A 5,382-nucleotide genomic window follows, 5' to 3' on the forward strand; every position below is an offset into this window, starting at 1 on the left:
CTCTCAACCACTGCGCCACCAGGGAAGCCCCATTTTATTCATTTTTAAGTATACTGTTCAGTAGCATTAAGTATATTCACATTGTTGTGCTACCATCACACCATTCATCCACAGAACTCTTCATCTTGTAAAACTGAAACTCTGTACCCATTGAACAAGAACTCATTTCTCCCTCCCCGCAGCCCGTGGCAACCACCATCCTACTTTCTGTCTCTGTGAATTTGACTACTCTAGGTACCTAATATAAGTGGAATCATACAGTATTTTTCCTTTAGTGACTGACTTATTTCATTTAGCATAATGTCCTCAAGGGTTGTCCATGTTGTAGCATGTTTCAGAATTTCTTTTTATTTCTTTTTAAGCTGAGTGATATTCTATTGTATGTATATACCACATTTTGCTTTTCCATTCATCCATCGATAGACACCTGGGTTGCTTTCACCTCTTAACTATTGTGAATAATGCTGCTGTGAACTTGGGTGTACAAATATCTCTTCAAGGTCCTGCTTTCAAGTCTTTTGGGTATATACACAGAAGTGGAATTGCTGGATCATATAGTAATATTCTATTTTTATTTTTATTTTTATTTTTTTGGCCGTGCTGCATGGCTTGCGAGATCTTAGTTCCCCCACCAGGGATTGAACCCGGGCCCTTGGCAGTGAGAGCATGGAGTCCTAACCACTGGACCGCCAGGGAATTCCTAGTAATATTCTTTTTTTTTTTTTTTGAGGAAATCCATGCTGAAAGGCATCATGTTTGAAGATAAATCTGGAAGAGGAAGCCTGTGGGCAGGATGCCATTCCCTGACTAGAGATGGTAAGAACCTCAACTTCAGGCTATTGGGAATGAAGAGAAGGGAATGTAGGTAAGCAATTGACAAGATCTTGGTGCCTAACTGGCGGGAAGAGAATGGGATTCTGGATGACTCCCTTACAGGGTATCTCCAGACTTTTTGCCTGAAGTGTATATAAGTTTAGGGACCCCCTTTGAGAAAAAGAATTTTTAAAATGAACTAAAAAATTAAGTGCAAGGTTCTGAAAGGGGTCCATGGAAGTGAGGGGGCCCTTCTAATGTACACCTGAGGGAGAAGAGCACGTGCAGATGACATGGGCATCATTTTATCTGGCCTGCCGACATCCTTTTCCTCTGGGGTTATGCGTCTCCCCTTTCTCAGCTCCTGTGGTGATGGAGGAGCTGCCTACTCACCTTCCATACCATCTCAGGTCCAGACCTCCCAGTCAGGGCTTTTCTCCCTGTGGCTAAGACATTGCTGTGGAGAGGGGTAGGTGACCCAAAGTAGGTCAGTGAGACTCAGTTCTGGGACTTTTGTTGGAACTCTTGGGAAATGGTTCATTTTTCTATTATGCCTTTTTTTTCTTTTCTTTTCTTTGCGGCTACTGAGAGGTTAGGATGTAAGCCTGAACCTTTTGGTGGTAAATCTGACGCCAAAAGGGAAGAGTCAGTGGAAGAGAAGAGGTATATGGGGATACACTGGCTTGTGATACACTTTGATTGAGTCCCTGGGTCCAGTCATGCCTAAAGTTAGAACAACTTCAGCCATTTTTGTCTATGTCACTTGAGTTAGTCTTCTGTCTGCTCTAACCAAAATATGCAGCTTCTGTATCTGTTCACCAAAAAGAACAATGGTGGGCCCTGCTTGGATCACATGCCTCCTTGGACCCAGTAACTGTGCCTCGGGGGATAGGGCAAACACTTTGACAAGTCGGCCACGTGAAAGCCTCTGGTGGGGAAGGAGGTGGCTCTGAGATTGAGCGACTGACAGTATCCCATGAAGTGAGTGGTGGGTACTCCCGAGATGAAGCCAAAAATTTTTAAAAAGGAGTAGATGCGCCTTACAAAGGGTGATTTTAGATTCGTGAGGGATCTAGGAAGTTGGTTCTTCAGAAATCATCCTAAAGCAAGCCCAGTTTCAAATCCTAATTTTGCTCTCTATTAACCATCTGCTTTTGGCCAGGTTGTGCATCCTTTCTTACTGAGTCAGTTTCTGAGTGTAAAATGGGTATAGATAATATTTACCATTTTAGGATTGTTGTGAGGGATGCCTATAAATGAATGACCATTTTATTTATCATCTAAACAGGGACACTTTTGAGAGCAAAAAGGAACACTGTCAAGGAGCCTTATCAGGACTGCCTGAGACAAAAAATATTAGCAGTACCCCCTTTCACTCTCAAAAGTATCCCTATCTGGGTGATAAATTGTATGATCTCTCTGCCCATGATGCACCTCTAATATTGTTTAGCACATAGTAGCTGCTGAAAAGTCGCTTAGCCTCCTCTGAGCCTTCTAATAGAACTGACTGTTTCCTACTTATTATACTTCTTTGTAATTCTCTGGCATTGTGTTTCTACAGGGGATATTCTCCAAAATATTTTTTACTATTGTCCTGGTGGGAAGGTACATGACAATACGATCTACAGACTTGTATCTGTGAAAGCACTTTCTTAAAGCTTCCCACCAACTGCTTTTAATTAATGGGCATTTGGAAAGGTAGCATTGACCTCTTTAAGAGCATTTATTTCAATTCAAAGGATTCTGCATATTAAAGACAGCTCCAGTTAAAATACTTGAGATTGTTGGGACATACCCTGGTAGCTATTTTGTAATGTGAAATTTTACTTAAACTCTAACATTTGCTGACACATTTGATTGTTAGACTTTGGTCAGGATTTTCTAAATCTGTCCTGGCAATGATAAGTTAAAGATGTATTCTATAATAGGAAAACACAAAAAATGGAGAAAAGATTGAACAGATACTCCATGAAAAAGATATACACATGAAAAAATAAGCACATGAAAAGATGCCTAACATCATTACTTATTTGAAAAATTAAAATTTAAGCCACAATGAGATACCACCTCACACCTATTAGAGTGGCTAAACTTAAAAATATTGACCATAATAAGTGTTGGTGAAGATGTAGAGAAGCTACAACTCTCATACACTGCTGGTGGGAATGTAAAATAGTACAATTATTTGGGGAAAAGTTGGCAATTTCTTAAAAAGTTAAATGTATAACTTACATATGATCCAGCCATTCCACTCATAGGTATTTATCCAAGAAAAATGAAAGCATATATCCATAAAAAGACTTGTACATGAATGTTCATAGTTTTATTTGCAATAGCTAAAAATGGGAAGCAACACAAATGTTCATCAACAAGGGGATGGGTATATATATATATATATATATATATATATATATAGTGATATATCCTTACAATGGAATACTACTCAGTAGTAAAAAGGTATGAACTACTGATATATGCTACAATGTCAATGAATTTCAAAATAATTTTGCTGAAAGAAGCCATTTAAAATGGACACACTGTATGGTCCCATTTATGTAAAATCCTAGGAAACACAAACTGATATGTAGAGACAGAAAATGTATCCGTGGTTGCTTGACCAGGTTGGGTAGCAAGGAGGAGAAAGAGGGAGGGATTAAAAAAGACCCACTTTTAAGTATGTAGTGGCATTAAGTACATTTTCATTGTTCTGCGACTATCAGCACTATCCATCTCTAAAATTTTTTATCATCCCAAACTAAACCTTTGTACCCGTTAAACAATAACTCCCGTTACACAAAACTCACATTTCTGTCAAGTTTTCATGACAAAATTGAATATGATTCTTGTACATTCTACAAGGAATGACCTTGAAGCAGATTAAAGTGATTTTGACCCTGTGTTCTCTGTCGCCACTGTAGTGAGACAGGCTTACATCATAGCAGGAACGGAATGTGATAGAACTGTGATTTGTACCTCAGATCTGGCCACCATTTCCCACACTCTTTACTCCCAAAGAAAAGTGGGTAAGGTCTTGTCCATGACACTTGGCCACTATCACACTACTGGAAAAACAGCCCAAACGGCTTGCCTCACTCATCCTGTGTCATATTTGTGTGGGAAGACTGAGCTAATTATCATTCCTACCTCCTTACTAAATTAGCAAATCACATATAAATCATTCACCTTCCTCCCTATTAGCCTCCTTCACCTTCTCCCCCCACCCCCCAGTCATTCAAAAGTCCTTGAAAAGCTAATAGTAGTCTTGTGCATTTTCTTTTAAAGTTGACTTATTCATTTCTGCTCCAGGATGGCTCAACTACGGTAAAATATTTGGTTCCTCTTCTCAAGCAGGTTGCCACACCTGGTTCCATGGTCTGTCCTGGCACAGTAGCTGGTGTTTGATAAACAAAACTCTTATACTAGGGTCTCAGGGATGGAAACATGTCCTAAGTGTGCAGGAGAAAGTGATGGCAGGAGGCACAGCTTTGGAAGCTGGCAGACCTGTGCCAGGATACTTAGGTCTCTGGGTTTCAGCTTTCTCACCTCTACAACAGACATGATGTCTACCTACCGGTTGTTTGGGGGTAGTAAATGAGAAAGTTTGGAAGGCATCTAGAACAGTGCCAGGCGCTCAGGCGAGTGACCAAAGTTCTGTTCCTTTCCTCCTCTCTATCAAATTACTTCGAGATCAGAGGGAAAGAAAGTGGTGGGTTGGAAGCAGGACCACTAAAGAATGGAGGCCACTTTTGGCCGAAAGGATACAAGGATATTTATCTCTACACAAAGATCTGGTTCAAAGAAGCCTACAGATTTTTTTAAAAAAAACAGCCACCTGGGTTTTTGGATTAGCTGAACCCCGTATAAAGATGCTTGTAAAAAGGAGCTGGTGCGAATACAGAAAAGGACTTGAAATGCCCAGGCTCTGCCATGGCACATTCCCCAGTATTTTCCGCATGGCACACACAGAGTGAACTCGAATTTGGCCCAAAGCCTTGACTGTTCCCATGGCGGCAGCAGGGGAGAGGTCAGACCAACAGGCGTGGGAAGCTGCTAGGTATGGGAGGAAGAAGCAGGTGTCGGAGGACGGGCCCCTTTTCTCAGGCAGAGGGGCCCCAAGGCTGCTCCTGGTGCTTCCCGCAGCGGGTGGAAGGGTCCTGCCCGCCACCTGCGCCCGCTGGGCCTGGAGGCGGGGAAGAGACAGAAGGAGGTGGCGGGTCGGCGGCGGGCCAGCCGTCGTGGGCTTCCCTCCCCTCCGCCGGCCCCCGAGCGAATGCCTGGAAGTTGACGCGCACTCCGGGCCGCTGGGAAGCCCCCGGGCGCGGGGGCAGGGCCGGCTCCCATCGCGGGGCTGGCCTCCGCCTGCGCTGCCCCGTCGGCCGGGTCTGGAGGAGGGGCAGCCTCGCCGTGGGCCTGTATGGCGTGAGGGCGGGGACGGGGTCCAGGGACCCGCGCGGGGAGGGAGCGCCGCGCCCGCCGCCCTTCAATTGGCCGCGCCGCCCCTTCGCGGGAGAGGCGGGAGGAGGAGGCCCTCCATTGGTCGGGCTAGCCGGCCAATCCCTGAAGGTCCGG

The sequence above is a fragment of the Globicephala melas genome, chromosome 1 (assembly GCF_963455315.2).
Source record: "Globicephala melas chromosome 1, mGloMel1.2, whole genome shotgun sequence".
NCBI lineage: Eukaryota > Metazoa > Chordata > Mammalia > Artiodactyla > Delphinidae > Globicephala > Globicephala melas.